The sequence below is a fragment of the Prionailurus bengalensis genome, chromosome D4, assembly GCF_016509475.1.
Source record: "Prionailurus bengalensis isolate Pbe53 chromosome D4, Fcat_Pben_1.1_paternal_pri, whole genome shotgun sequence".
NCBI lineage: Eukaryota > Metazoa > Chordata > Mammalia > Carnivora > Felidae > Prionailurus > Prionailurus bengalensis.
The window spans coordinates 32,373,558-32,389,500 of NC_057359.1; the positions used below are offsets into that span (position 1 = coordinate 32,373,558).

Here is a 15,943-nt window from a genome sequence, read left to right on the forward strand (position 1 = left end):
CAGAATCCCAAGCAGGCTCCATGCCATCAGTGCCGAACTTTATGTGGGGCTTGAACTCACCAACTGTGAGATCGAGACCTGAGCCAAGATTGAGAGTTGGATGCTTAACTGACTGTGCCACCCAGGTGCTCCTACTCAAATGATCTTTTAGTGTTAAAATCATTGTTGATGTTGTAGTTGATGATTATTTAAAAGTTAGTTATTTTACCAAAAGAGCCACACTTTATTAATCTGTAAATTTAAAGGTATTTATAGTTATGTTGTTGGTTGTATAGCAGAGTAGTCTAAGAGAAGGAAACCCAAGCAATTTATTGCCACTTTAAGAGCTTGAATACAAACACAGAGCCTAATTACAGACTTTTCAATTAAAATAATGTCACAAAATACGGTTAGAAAACAGCTTAAAGCTGTTGAGGTCTTTACTGGCCATGCAGGTCTGTCTTACTTTTGGTACATTTAATGTACAAAAATATGGAATTGCCAAAATTAAAAGCTGGGAGTGATTGTTTGGTATTACAAAAAGATTGTTTATATTAAATAATGATTTTAGCATAGAAGTTTATTAAAAAACATTTTTTTGGTTTAATTTAAAGTATCTTTTTCAATTTTCTAAGTATTTTCAGAAGTATATCATTTCTGTTGTTTCATAAATGTAAAAAAGGTTTTCTGTAATTCATGAGGCATGCAAAAGACAGGGGACAGTCCTATGAATGTATCCAGATATTATGTGATGCTCTTGTATCCCATCTTTTTTCCTTCAGCAACCTTGTCCTGATTTTTGTGTTTAGTATTCCCTTGCTTTATCAATTTTTTTCAATTAAAAATATTTTTATTGTTATTGTTATTATTATTTTTAAGTAAACTCTATCCCTAATGTGGAGCTCTAACTCATATCACATGAAGAGCAAGAGTTGCATGCTCTACTGACTGAGCCAGCCAGGTGACCCAGTATTCCCTTGCTTTAAAAAAATGAATTTATTTTATATGCATTTAATTAAGAACAGATTAAATTTTATTTTTTAGGTTTGTAAAAATAGACCTATGGTTTGAGTAGCCTAAGACTTTCTGTGGTTCATATGTATTGTTGAGAGTAGTTTTGGTTTGTTAATTTTCACTGCTGTATAATATTCCACGGTTGAATATACTCTTATCTATTGATCTTCTGTAAATGAACATTTTAGTTGCTTTCAATTTTTAGCTATTACAAAAATGCTGTTGTGAACATTATTGTACAATGTCTATTATTGAACATACACTGTAGTTTCTTTAGGCCCCAGAGCAGGGTTTTTGAACCTCTGCACAGTTGAAATTTAGGGTTGGATAATTCTTTGTTGTGGGTGCTTTCTTATGCATTGTATGTTAAGCAGCGTCGAAACTCCTCGGTTTTGGTAAATATTTGTGCCACAAAAATAAAAGCTCTTACTATTGGGTCCCTCAGTAAACTTTAGAAGTATATGGGAGCCCTGAGACTAAAAAGTTTGAGAATGTTGATCTAGGCTTCCAATTCCTCACTTACAGAATAGGGTTAATAATAATACTTCTCTTGTTAGGGCTGTTGGGAAGATTAAATGAGTTACTATTTTCTATGTTAGTGTGTTATTGTGTGCTCCCTATCTCCTGTAGAAGGACAGCTCACCTTTTTTTGACCCAGATGCTATTTATTTTAAAGGCCCATCTCAAACCCACCTCTTCACTGTGCCTTTTCCCACAGTGCCCATCTGTGGTCTTTTCTTTTCTCTAGGAACTCTTATAGCATTTATGTTTGTACCCTGAATTTGACTCAGAAGTACATACTGTCTTGTATTGTCGACTTTGCTAGGATTCCTTAGCCTTCTGGATTTTCAGTTTCTGACAAAGGGAAGGAATTGCTGGTCAATTGTCCAATCTTTTATTACTATTGTTGTTTTCCTTCTGAGTTTGGTCAAGCTAGGTGTCGATTATCCCGGGAGGAATTCTTTTTACTTTTGGATTCTGTACCCAGAGCTAGATGGAAGCATATTTTAAGCACCCCAGACTCCCTTTCTACCTCCCTGTCCATTTAATCCTCTACAGCAAAATCTCAGCAATATCTATAATTATCTTTTCAAAGCTATGTGACCTTGAGTAAGTTTGTTATCTTTTTGATTGATAATTAATTGTAAACTGTTGCTCTGCCATTACGTGATACAAAGATTCTTCCTTCTGCTTTGGCTTGGACATACCTCTTTTGGGATTGTCTCAGAATGACTTTGTAGTCTCTTCTGTTATCTTTTCTGTAGTGAGTGTAGCTCTTTCAGTAGTCAATGCCTGTGTTTTGCACTTTCGAGATGGCTCTCTTATCTTAAGAAAGTTATTTTTTTCTTCCTTCTTATTGCCTTCAGGTCCTTGAAGTTAAATAGTTTTATCAGGCAACTTCTTTGATTAATCTTTGTATTTAGCTGTAGAAACAGAGCTGTCATTTGACGGAATGAATGATTTAGGAGGGATAGGCAGTAAGATCTGAAAATCTATGTGCTTTGGAGGAAAATGATGGGACTAGTTATCTTACATGTCATGCTTTGAAGTTAGAGTGATTTGCAATTGGAAGCCATTTTTACTGAGAGAAAGATTCATTAAGAATGTTACATTTGGAAGATTTATCTATTTAAGTAGAGGATGGGGGTATTGTAGAGTTAAAAGCTTGGAAATCAGGAAGGTGTTGGTTAAATAAGGACTTGAGCTTGAGTAAGTTACTTGATCTTTGTTAATGTAAATAATTAGTTCCTTCCATCCCTCTATCCTTTGTCCCTTCCTCTCTCTTACATACAACATTGTGGCCATGAAGGTGTTAGAGATCATATAGTTTATTGGTTTCCAGACTTCTGGATTTGAAAAAATAAGTTGGATTGACATAGGCTTGCCAACTTTTAATTTCCTTTCCTTTTTTTTTTTTTGGGTCAACTTTTTCTAAAAAAAAAAAAAAGTATCAAAGGAAACTTACTATCTATTCCTACTGTCCAAAAAATATCAACAAAGTAGAAAGCATTCTTTGAGAATAAAACTGGAACTTTATGAAAAATTAGAGCACTTTCATTCTTATTTTTCAGAGAACTGGTGGAACCACTGTTCACCAGTTGTAGGAACATTGAATTTGTTCAATTTCCCAAGTTTAAGGGTTACTGAGACTTAACATTAACAAAGATGAGGTGCTTAGGTGAGGTCACTGTGCTATTGATGGAGGCACAGTTCAGCTCACTTCTGTGGCTGTGATCAAATCCAGTAACTCTTAGTTTTTGGGCTCATGTGTGATATATTTTTGAGAGTGATAGGAGCTGTGGATTCTTACCTTGGATAAAAAACAATGGATAGGAATAGCATGAGGACCGGAAAGACTACTTTATTATACACGAGGCCATGAAAAACTTAGGCAAATACATTTGCATGGACAGTTTTCCAGAGAAGTATAAATTCTGAAACAGATTCAAGAAGGAGTAGAAATATTATGGCAGATGGTAGCTACACTTATTGTGGTAAACATTTCATAATGTATATATTATTTGTTGAATCAGTATTTTGTACGTCTGAAGTGAATCTAATATTGGGTATCAACTCTACTTCAATAAAACACACACACACACACACACACACACACACACATTAAAACACACACAAAACAAGAAGTAGTAGAAACATACCATTTAAGAGAATTGATTCTGTAGTTATAAGTCTTACTGCAAAGAAAATGCCAGGTTCAGATGGTTTTTCAGGCTAGTTCTACAAAGTATTCAAATAATACTTAATTCTAACCCTAACAAAGTCAAAGTTTGTCTCTTTTAGAAACACTGCCTGCCTCATTTTTTCAGGCTGATACATCCTAATGCCAGCATTAGACAAGGGTAGTGTGAATAAGGAAAATTATAAGCTAGCCTCACTTAGGAAGACAGAATATGAAACCTTAAATATTATATTAGTACAGATAATTGTAGTGTGATATGGCATCAGGTGTATTCTAGTAATATAGGTTAGTTCAACATTAGAATCATATATATTTTTTAAAGTTTATTTTGAGAGAGAAAGCATGAGTGGGGGAGGGTCAGAGAGAGAGGGGGGAGAGAGAGAGAATCCCAAGCAGTTTCTACACTGTCAGAATTGAGCCCAGTGTGGAGCTCAAAACCATTGACCATAAGATCATGACCTGAGCTGAAGTCAGACGCTTAGCCAATTGAGCCACCCAGGTGCCCCAACTTTAGAATCATATTTAATTGCAATAATAGATAAAAGGAAATCCATTGTAACAGGTACAGAAAAAGCATTTGATAAAATTTAACATCTATTTGTGATTTGAAAGCAAAACAAAAACAACAAAAAATATCCTGGAAAAGGGAATAGAGTAGAACTTTTCTAACCTGTTAAAGGGTACTTATACATAGTAAGAATTTTGAAGACTAAAGGTTAGAAGCATTCCCTGTATATATACATACATATATATACATATATATATACGTACACACACACACACACACATATATATATATATAACTTTATATTTTATTTTTTAAAATTCACATCCAAATTAGTTAGCTTATAGTGCAACAATGATTTCAGGAGTAGATTCCTTAGTGCTCCTTACCCATTTAGCCCATCCCCCCTCCCACAACCCCTCCAGTAACCCTCAGTTTGTTCTCCATATTTATGGGTCTTTTCTGTTTTGTCCCCCTCCCTGTTTTTATATTACTTTTGTTTTCCTTCCCTTATGTTCATCTGTTTTTTCTCTTAAAGTCCTCATATGAGTGAAGTCATATGATTTTTGTCATTCTCTGACTGACTAATTTCATTTAGCGTAATACCCTCCAGTTCCATCCATGTAGTTGCAAATGGCAAGATTTCATTCTTTTTGATTGCTGAGTAATACTCCATTGTATATATATACACATTTTCCTTATCCATTCATCTGTTGGTGGACATTTGGGCTCTTTGAATACTTTGGCTATTGTTGATAGTGCTGCTATAAACATGGGAGTGCATGTGTCCCTTCGAAACAGCACACCTGTATCCCGTGGATAAATGCCTAGTAGTGCAATTGCTGGGTTGTAGGGTAGTTCTATTTTTAATTTTTGAGGAACCTCCATACTGTTTTCCAGAGTGGCTGCACCAGCTTGCATTCCAAAAGAGATCCTCTTTCTCCACATCCTTGTCAACGTCTGTTGTTGCCTGAGTTGTTAATGTTAGCCATTCTGACAGGTGTAAGGTATCTCATTGTGGTTTTGATTTGTATTTCCCTGATGATGAGTGATGTTGAGCATTTTTTCATGTGTCGGTTGACCATCTGGATATCTTCCTTGGAGAAGTGTCTATTCATGTTTTTTGCCCATTTCTTCACTGGATTATTTGTTTTTGGGTGTTGAGTTTGATAAGTTCTTTATAGATTTTGGATACTAACCCTTTATCTGATATGTCATTTGCAAATATCTTCTCTCATTCCTTTGGTTGCCTTTTAGTTTTGCTGATTGTTCCCTTCACTGCACAGGAGCTTTTTATTTTGATGAGGTCCCAGTAGTTCATTTTTGCTTTTATTTCCCTTGCCTCCAGAGACGTGTTGAGTAAGAAGTTGCTGTGGCCCAGATCAAAGAGGTTTTTGCCTACTTTCTCCTTGAGGATTTTGATGGCTTCCTGTCTTACATTGAGGCCTTTCATCCATTTTGAGTTTATTTTTGTGTATGGCATAACAAAGTGGTCCAGGTTCATTTTTCTGCATGTTGCTGTCCAGTTTTCCCAGCACCACTTGCTGAAGAGACTATCTTTATTCCATTGGATATTCTTTCCTGCTTTGTCAAAGATTATTTGGCCATACATTTGTCGGTCCATTTCTGGGTTCTCCATTGTGTTCCGTTGATCTGAGTGTCTGTTCTTGTGCCAGTACCATACTGTCTTGATGATTATAGCTTTGTAGTATAGCTTGAAGTCTGGGATTATGATGCCTCGTGCTTTGGTTTTCTTTTTCACGATCGCTTTGGCTGTTCGGGGTCTTTTCTGGTTCCTTGCAAATTTTAGGATTATTTGTTCTAGCTCTGTGAAGAATGCTAGTATTACTTTGATAGGGATTGCATTGAATATGTAGATTACTTTGGGTAGTGTTGACATTTTAACAATATTTTTCTTCCTATCCAGGAGCATGGGATCTTTTTCCATTTTCTTGTGTCTTCTTCAATGTCTTTCATAAGCTTTCTATAGTCTTCAGTGTATAGATTTCTCACTTCTTTGGTTAGATTTATTCCTAGGTATTTTATGTTTTTTTGTGCAACTGTAAATGGGATCGATTCCTTGATTTCTCTTTCTGTTGCTTCATTGTTGGTGTATAGGAATGCAACTGATTTCTGTGCATTGATTTTATATCCTGCAACTTTGCTGAATTCATGAATCAATTCTAGAAGTCTTTTGGTGGAATCTTTTGGGTTTTCCATATAGAATATCATGTCATCTGTGAAAAGTGAAAGTTTGACATCCTCCTGGCTGATTTGGATGCCTTTTATTTCTTTGTGTTGTCTGATTGCAGAGGCTAGAAGCATTACCTGTATATTAAGACATTCCCCTGTCATTACTTCTCTTTAGCACTAGGGTGTCCTAGACAGGTCAGTAAAGGAGAAAGAGACATAAAAAGAATAAGTTTTATGAAGGAAACAACAAAAAAGCACTATTCTCAGATAATTTTCACATGATAGACAAATTAGTGGAAATGAGATGACTAGGGTAGCTGGATATGAGATCAATTTAAAAATTAATGACATATGCCAGCAACAAAAGGAAAAATTCTTAGCTTAAAAAATATACCAAGATGAAAAATGTTCTATTTATTTATTTATTTATTTATTTATTTATTTAACATATATTCATTTTTTTTAAATTTTTTTTTAACATTTATTTATTTTTGAGACAGAGAGAGACAGAGCATGAATGGGGGAGGGGCAGAGAGAGAGGGAGACACAGAATCGGAAGCAGGCTCCAGGCTCTGAGCCATCAGCCCAGAGCCTGACGCGGGGCTCGAACTCACGGACCGCGAGATCGTGACCTGAGCGAAAGCCGGACGCTTAACCGACTGAGCCACCCAGGCGCCCCCATATATTCATTTTTGAGAGACAGAACGTGAGCAGGGGAGGGACAGAGACAGAGGGAGACACAGAATCTGAAGCAGGCTCCAGGCTCTGAACTGTTAGCACAGAACCTGACATGGGGCCCGAACTTACAAACTGTGAGATCATGACCTGAGCTGAAGTTGGATGCTTAACTGACTGGGCCACCCAGAAAATGTTCAATTTAAAACAAATACACGTTCTATTTAAATGTTAAAACAAAATGACTGAATGCTTAAAAAATTAAAGACAAAGAAAGGCTCTGGAAATATCCCACATTAAAGAATACTAAAGAGACATGACAGCTACATGCATTTTTTAATCCTAGATGGAATTCCCTACTAGAGGGAAAAAAAAGGTGTCAAGTATCTTATTTGGTCACTTGACAAAATTGGAACACAGAAATTGGATACAAGTATTGTATCTATGTTAAACTTACTGGAGCTGAAAACTTTATCTATGTAAGACCCCTATTCTTAGGAAATGTACTCTAAAGTTTTTAGGGGTAAAGGACCATGATCTATGCAACTTAGTCTTAAATGGTTCAGAAAAAAAAATTGTGTGTGGGTGATATATTAATGGAAGAAGAGAGATGAGAACACACATTGATAAAGCAGCAAATCGGGTAAAATATTATTAGATGAATCTGGCTTCAGATCATCTGGCTGCAGTACATGCAGGCTTTTTCTTTTATTGTATTCCAGCAATTTTTCTGTAAGTTTGAAGTTCTTCTAAGGAAAAAGTTAAAAAAAAAAGTAATAATAGCAGTAAGTATAAGAATAAACCCACAAAGTTTTGTGTTTTTCTTTAACTCACATTAGACACCTTCATTGATTTAACTTTCTTCTAAGCCATGAATGGAGGCTTGGCAGTGTGGAAGAAATAAGGGAAATAGCTATCCTTAGCCATGTGGAAAGACTTTTGACAATTATTGACCTTTCATTATTATAAGACAGAATGGTTGTTTCCCAAGGTATTGAGTAGTTTTTGTTTTGGTTAAAGATGCCTATTATATAAAAAAAGATACATACATCAATTATTTTATTTCTACTTAAAACTTGTATAATAATTTGCCTATTTTTTGTTGTAAGACAAAGCCATTTCTTTGAAAGAAGTTTGAAGTCCTGCATTTCCTCTTTTGCATAAACCACACCCAATACAGCATCTACCGCTTTCAGTTTCTATTTTTTCAAAGCAGAGTGAGTGAAACATTTGAAGTAATATGAGCTGGAATCGTAGATTTTACAAATCCTTCTACCCCCTAACCTTTTACTGTTGCAATTCCCACACTTCATTTGATATCCCCCTTCCCTTTTTAAAAAATCATCTCATCTTTACTGGATCACTCCAAAAGATTCAACTTAAATCTTATAGAAACATAACATTGTTGTATTCACACTTCATCTATTTACATAATATTTAATTATGTCAGATAGTTAGCACAAGTAGCATAAACTGGATTGGAAATAAACACTTGATTGCTAAGCATGCAATTCAACTGGTACTTAGACATAATAAACATACTCAAGTTTGTACTGTGTGGTGTTTTTCAGAGATAATATATAGTGTGTATCCTTTATCTGGCAAATCTGTTAAATAGAAGGTTATTGAGAGCTTCTACTATAGTAGGCCACTAAGAGTAAGTGGCTGTAGGTGGCTGGTTAGTTTGTTTAGTGGCTCAATTGATAATTTGTACTCAATATTACAGAATGAATTTTGAGTCATTCAAGTTAATTTCATTAAGATATATCAAGGAACTGATTGTTAGAAAGGATTACTAATAAAAGGCAAGCAGATATGAAGAAAACATTCATTTGATTTACATCTGGTATTTTTTCTTTCTTTCTTTCTCTTTCTTTCTTTTTTTTCTTTCTTTCTTTCTTTCTTTCTTTCTTTCTTTCTTTCTTTCTTTCTTTCTTTCTTTCTTTTTTTCTTCTTTCTTTTTTTTTTTTAAAGTAGGCTCTATGCCCAGCGTGGAACCCAATGTGGGGCTTGAATGCATGACCCTGAGATCAAGACCTGAGCTGAGATCAAGAGTTGGATGCCCGTACATCTGGTATTTGTATACCAGGTTTCTTTTCCATTCATCATTGTTATCAGCTTGTATTTGATAATTTTATCAGTCATGATTTAGTGACAGATTATGGCTACTGCCCTGGTTAACTTAAGCAGAAATGGATTTGATACTGGAGCTGTTGAAGTTTGGAGAGCAGGCACTGGATGTATCCCAGAACACTACTGCTGGAGGTGCTGCTAACAGATCTGCCATTCTGCCACAAATAGAAAACTGAAGAATCAGGGTCTGGGATCATAGCACCATGGCTGAAATCTGGGGTGCAGGAGGTTGCTGCTGCATTTGTTTGTTCCATGAACATGCTGTCTTAGTTGTCATCCAGAGATCAGTAATAGTGCCAGGACTGTTCTTAAGAGCTAAATTACCTGTGCTAGTTCTGTTCCAGTAAGAAGAAAACCTTGTGGTCTCCAATTCGGTCCACACTCTGTCCAGTTCTGAATTCAAGCCTCTTCATATTGGAAGAATTTAAAGCATATCTGGAATGCCTTTTGCAATGTAGATTTCAGCTCTTCAGACCACTCAGTCTCTTGCAGATGCAAACTCTTTGAGTGTTTACCCTATGACTTCCATTATGCCTACGATGTCTGAGGCTTGGTTTCTTTCCTTCCTTTTTTCCCCCTCAAATCTCTCTCTGGGGCTATGTGGATTCTCTCTATTCTACTTCCTCCTGCTAATGTCCTTCCTTTGGTCATTCTCTGTTTATGCAAAAGGAAGAAAAATGGCTGTCCCAGCCCTTCATGGCTTCCTCTGTTCCCCAATTCTGAGTTCCTAGGGCAGTAATGGAACTTGTGCAGGTCAATTGCAGTATGCAGTATTTGGCTGCCTGGGCTCACTGCCATGAGTGGGAGAAATTCTTGAGGGAAGGAGGGAAGATGGCTTCCAGGGCTGAGGGGTGGAGGCTTTTTCTGAATGGTCTCATTCAAAGGGCTAAGATATAATTGATTCTCATGATTTTTGGTAGTTATGTTACATAAAGTCACTGAGAATACTGAATTACTGAATACTGAGGGGAAATACAGGGTTAAATTTCTGTGAGGCTTTGATCACACATTTTTGTCAACTGAGCTATATGTCAATCACCTTGTTTTATGTGTATTTCTGGTTTTTTTTTTTAATGTTTATTTTTTTGAGAGAGGAGGGAGAGTATGAGCTGGGGAGGGGCAGAGAGAGAGTGAGAGAGAGAATTCCAAGCAGGCTTCGCACTGCCAGCATGGCGCCCGACGCAGGGCTCAAACCCACCAACTGTGAGATAATGACCTGAGGGGAAATCACCTGAGCCACCCAGGCACCCCTGTATATTTCTGTTTTAAAGGCACCTTATTTAATATATAATTGTTGATTCACTAACATTGAACCCATGCCAGCAGCACTATCACTTATGCCTGAAGTTACATAACCTAGTATGTTTGTCATAGGGCACATTATAGCTTTCTTGCACTTAGGAACTTATGCTTGGGGACTGTTTTAAGCAGCTAAATCACCAATAAGAAACAGAAAAAATGCAAATACCACTGGCACTAAAGAGAGTGCAAAAATATATTTGTTTACAGTTTGAGGACTGAAACAAGAGGGAGCATGTCCTTGTTTGACCTCTGCTGAAGGGATGTGATATTGGCTGATTCAAATATTTCAATACTGTGAATGTTTATGAATGGCCATGCAGGTGCCACAAGTATTGGTTTGGGGGTTACAGATAAATTTTAGCAAGTAGGTGAATTTGCAAATGCTGAAACCAGGAATAATGAGGGATGACTGTGTATATATGGAGTGAGGGTGGTCATTAAAAATGACCGTTAGTTGGTGGGGAGTGTTGCCAGGAAAGGCTTCATAATGGAGTCTACGTGTGAGATAACCCTGACCTGTAGTATTACAGCCACTTGTGTGCATGTTCCCTCATGCACTTGTAAGCTCTGAGGATTGTGCTGGTCAGTGCTGGCTGAAAAAGGCAGAGCAGGACCATGGATGGATTGAATGAACTAGGATTGGGACTGTGGGGTAGAGAAGCAGATTTTAGAGGAAGGATTCCTTTTTATTCCCAGTAACTTTTGGATTAAGTTTTCTCTCTGTTGAGTTTGAGAATCATCTAAAAATGGCTCTGCCTACTAGGCATTTAGATTTGCTGGACTTGGATTTAGGGGAGAGAGGTCCTTGTTGCATATTTCTGAGGCATTGGTAAGGACAGTTGGATGACAGTGTCTGTCTGTGACTGATGGAAAGGGAAGACAACCACAGAAAGAACCTTGTGGTATACCAGTTGTGAAAGATTTGGCTCTGGAGGAGTGCAGAAAGGAGTTCAGGGTGAAGGGTGGAGTTAACCATGAGAGAGTGAATGGAGGATGGTATATGTCCTCCCCATCTGCAGTAGCTGTACCAGGGGAGGACTTATTCAGTTTTAAGGGCTACAAAGAGACTGGGAAGAGGACTAAAGACAGCATGTAGCCAATAGCAATTAGAAAGTCATGGGGGCACCTGGGTGGCTCAGTTGGTTAAGTGACCGACTTCAGCTCAGGTCATGATCTCACAGTTCGTGAGTTCAAGCCCTATGTCGGGCTCTGTGCTGGCAGCTCAGAGCCTGGAGCCTGCTTCTGATTCTGTGTCTCCCTCTCTCTCTGCCCCTCCCCTGCTCATGCTCTGTCTCTCTCTGCCTCAAAAATAAATAAAAACATTAAAAAAAATTATAAATAAAAAAAAAGAAAGTCACTGGCAACCTTACCCAGAGTGATTTCAATGCACTGGTGGATGGAGATGTCAGATTGCAGCAGGACTGATGATTGAATAGATGGAGTGGACAACATGAATGTAGGCTATTCTCTGTTGGGTTTTGTCTGTGAGGGGTTGTAGAGCAAAGGCTATAGCTGGGGTCTTTCTGGGAGGGGGATGGTGTACAGAGAACCTTTAAAAATTATGTGGGAGAGATTTGAGCATGTGTATAGGCAGTGGGGAAGAAGGTAATAGAAGGGATTTAATTTGAAAAGTTTTTTTTTTTTGTAAATTTTTTTTTAACATTTTTATTTATTTTTGAGAGACAGAGAGACAAAGTGTGAGGTGGGGGGCAGAGAGAGAGGGAGACACAGAATCAGAAGCAGGCTCCAGGCTCTGAGCTATCAGCACAGAGCCTGACGTGGGGCTTGAACCCACCAACTGTGAGATCACGACCTGAGCTGAAGTTGGACGCTTAACTGACTGAGCCACCCAGGCACCCCATTTTTTTTTTTAAGCCAACATCTGTGTCATTACTGTGTAGCCTGACAATGTGCTAGATTCTTACATTTAACTTCGAACTGAGTACCCATTACAATGCTGTAGGGAGGAGTGGTATCAATGAGGAAATAGAGGTCTAGCTTAAGAAACTTTCCAGAGGTCATGTGGTCATTAAGTGGGGGAGACAGGAGGGATAAGAATCCAGTTCTGGGGTTGCCTGACTGGCTCAGTCTGTAGAGCATGCAACTCTCAATCTCAGGGTTATGAGTTCAAGCCTCACATTGGGAATGATGCCTACTTTAAAAAAAAAAAAAAGAATCCAGTTCTGTCTGGCTCTGTCTGGCTCTGTCTGCCTCCACCTGGCTGCCTCTTAAGTGAAATAGTCACAATTTGAAAGAAATATACAAGGTGATTTACTTCAACATCCATTGTAATAGTAATTAAAAAAAAATATCATTCTGTTTGGTTGAGATTACCAGTGTGATGTCAATTTAGTTTAAGTGCTGGAAAGCCGAGTAACTGTCACTGGCTACAGTAATCTTTTGTTTAGTCTAGTGCTTCAACCTAAGGATTTGGGCGCAGACTAATTAATCAACATGGTTGTGGCCATTGTACTGTTAGAGATGAATGGAAACTTTGTCCCAAGGGAAAAAGATAATGGGATTTCTAACAATTAGGTGGTTGTTGTGTTGTGCAAGCTGTGACTGAATAGAATCTATCTTTCCCCAACCCTCATCTCCCATTTTCTAATAGTTGCCTATTTAGTAGAATCTGACTGTTGATAAAGGAACTCTGACATTCTGCCATTGAACTTTACAAGTATAAAATAATAGGTTAGGCAGTTAGAAAAAGTCTGAGTATTGAATCTACAAGGTTCAATGTTCTAATTTATGCCTTTTAAATGAGGATATTCTCAGGTTTATAAGAATGTAGATATGCATATGCATACATATTAAACGTATTAAAGACCCTTTATTCTAGTTGTGTTACTGCTCTTTTATAATATTATTATTAAGAAAATTTTTTTTAATGTTTATTTATTTTTGAGAGAGAGAGAGAGACAGAATGTGAGCAGGGGAGGAGCAGAGAGAGAGGGAATCCTAAACAAGCTCCAGGCTCTGAGTTGTCAGCACAGAGCCCGACGCGGGGCTTGAACTCACAAACCATGAGATCATGACCTGAGCTGAAGCCGGACGCTCAACTGACTGAGCCACCCAGGCGCCCCTATAATACTATTTTTTTATTTTGAGTAAGCTCTATGCCCAGCATGTGGCTTGAACTCATGAACATGAGATAAAGAGTTGCATGCTCTACTGACTGAGCTAGCAAGGCATCCATTGTGTTATTGTTCTTTTAATCTAATTTTTTTCTCCCTTGTTACATTATTGTGCATTTCTGTGCAAATATCTGGTGGCTGGTTGTTGGTGCATACATATAGTTTTTATCCAATATGTAATGCTCTTTTTATTCTCTAGCAGTCTTACTTTTCATTGGAATAGCCATATAAGTGATGGTGTATCCTTCTCAGTGTATCTTATCAGGAGGCACATGATATCTAATTTTCTTAGTAGTGATTTAGTTTTGAAGTGATAATGTACTCTCATTAGTCTTTGATAGCTTGCTTGCTTTCTGGAACAACATGTTTTAGTCACATATTATACATTTCTTGTCCCAGACCTGGAACTAGCCTTTTCTTCAAATATCCCTGGTTCTTTTTATTGAAATATAATATTTAGAGACCATAATTTGTGTGCAGTAATTTTTATTACTGTTTTGTCATTGTTTCTATGCCTTTTCAGTGGGCAGTATTAGAAGATAAACATTTTAGGAGAAAAAAATCTTGAGTTCATATTGCTATTTCAAATTCTAATGAAAGACTCACTTTTTATGTAATCAAAGGATTTTATATTGGTATCTCTTGATCCTGGGATCAAAACCTGAGCTGAGATCAAGAGTCAGACACTTAACCACTGAGCGACCCAGGGATCCCTATAATGAAAATCTTGATTCCTAATGACGTTAGCATTATTGCTTACTTGCTGTATCTTATAGTGTACTTGTAATAGTTAAAAAAGACGTAACACTAATATTACTACTAAAAAATCTAACAAAGAAATGTAATTTATATACATTTAAAAAATCATCCTATATCCTAAAATATATCCTGTTAGAATCTACAGCCTAAATACTGTGATTCGAAGTTACTTAAGCAATTCTTTTCCTTGTTTGCTCATGTCACTGACTTATTATACAGTTAATTTGTTTTTCAGGTGTTAGGCCTGGCTTTTTTTTTCTTTTTAATTTTGTTTTTAATTTTGTATATCATTTACGTGATTGCTGAGTTAAAACTAGAAAAAGGGCTATACTCATAAAAGTTTTGCTTCCTTACCTGTCTCTTCTTTTCACTATAGGTAACCATTTTTGTGGGTTGGATCTTGCTTCCTATACAAAAAGTAGAATATTATAAACTCTGTTCTGCACGTTGCTTTTTTAATTTAACAGTGTAATTTGGAAATCACCCCAGATCTGTACTTAGAGATCCTTCTCATTCTTTTTATGTTGCCTATACTCTGTTGTTGGAAGTACCACACTGATCCAACCAGACACCTATTGGTGGACACTTAGGGAAGTGTAAGAGATACAAGAACGAAAACCAAGAAATGACTTGTGTCATTAATATCTGACTCAGTGCATTTGAAAAATTGATGCAAGACTGAAGTGGACACATAAATTAGATATTATATATTATAAGATTTAGTGCTGGGAAGAAGTTTGGGGTTTGCAACTAGAATCAATTACACTGTGGGCATTTCATGGAAAGAAAATTGCTTCTCCTGACCCACTCACTGAAGTCTAGACCTCGTTGTAGTCTGACCCAGGAAAGGAATGTTATGTGGGGTGGAGCCAAGAGTGAATATTTGGCAATTTTGCTGGTTTCAACACCTCTTCTGTATCCTTAATTCTGAGAAGATGACACACTGAGTGCTCCAGTATCTGTTAATCTTGCCAGATCTTTGGTGAACAGGAGAAGGAGAAGCACTGCTCAGTTCGCCCAGGAGGATGATTTCTGCCTGTTTCCATCCACCAAGAGTATAAAGAGTGGTACAGTCAGGATTGTGAGTTGGAAAGAATATAGACTGTTGGAAAGAATCTACATGTTTACTTGGATCACTTCTCTTCAGGAACCTTCTCCTGGGACTCATCCTAGATTCTGTGCAATAAAAGAAACTTTTGCACAGATTTATCTGTTGCCTTGACTCTTCTTTCCCAGAACTGTCTCCCTGAGTCCAACTTCCCATTCTTACTTCTGATCTCTGTAGGCTGGTAGAGCAAGGTGGACTGCTGATTTGAATGGGACAAAGAAGATTAAAGAAGAGCCCCCTGGGTCTCTGGGAGAGGATTGAGGTCTGGCTTAGGCAAAAAATGATTAATAGACTGAGGATTTTCTTTGCTGTCTTGCTCTCTAACTTAGGGCTCCAGGCCTGTGAGGTCCTGGGATGATAGAAAAGGGAAGAATTTAAAGCCCGATGTCCCTGTTGTGTTTCAGTTCCTAGATAGGCAGTGCTAGTGGCTAATGTGGCAT

At 37.4% G+C, this 15,943-nt stretch overlaps 1 protein-coding gene across 10 annotated transcripts in view; it reads left to right on the top strand.

Moving 5' to 3' along the window:
- The window catches only part of KDM4C (lysine demethylase 4C), a 430,619-nt gene that overhangs the window by 15,158 nt on the left and 399,518 nt on the right, over nt 1-15,943 (top strand). For 3 of the 10 annotated variants that reach the window (XM_043565685.1, XM_043565688.1, XM_043565690.1), the window contains exon 1: nt 9,042-9,141. The exons of the other annotated variants lie outside the window; for them this stretch is intronic. The gene's annotated coding sequence lies outside the window, so the exon portion shown is untranslated. Of the gene's footprint in view, nt 1-9,041; nt 9,142-15,943 lie in introns of those variants that run through there. 10 annotated transcript variants of the gene reach the window in all.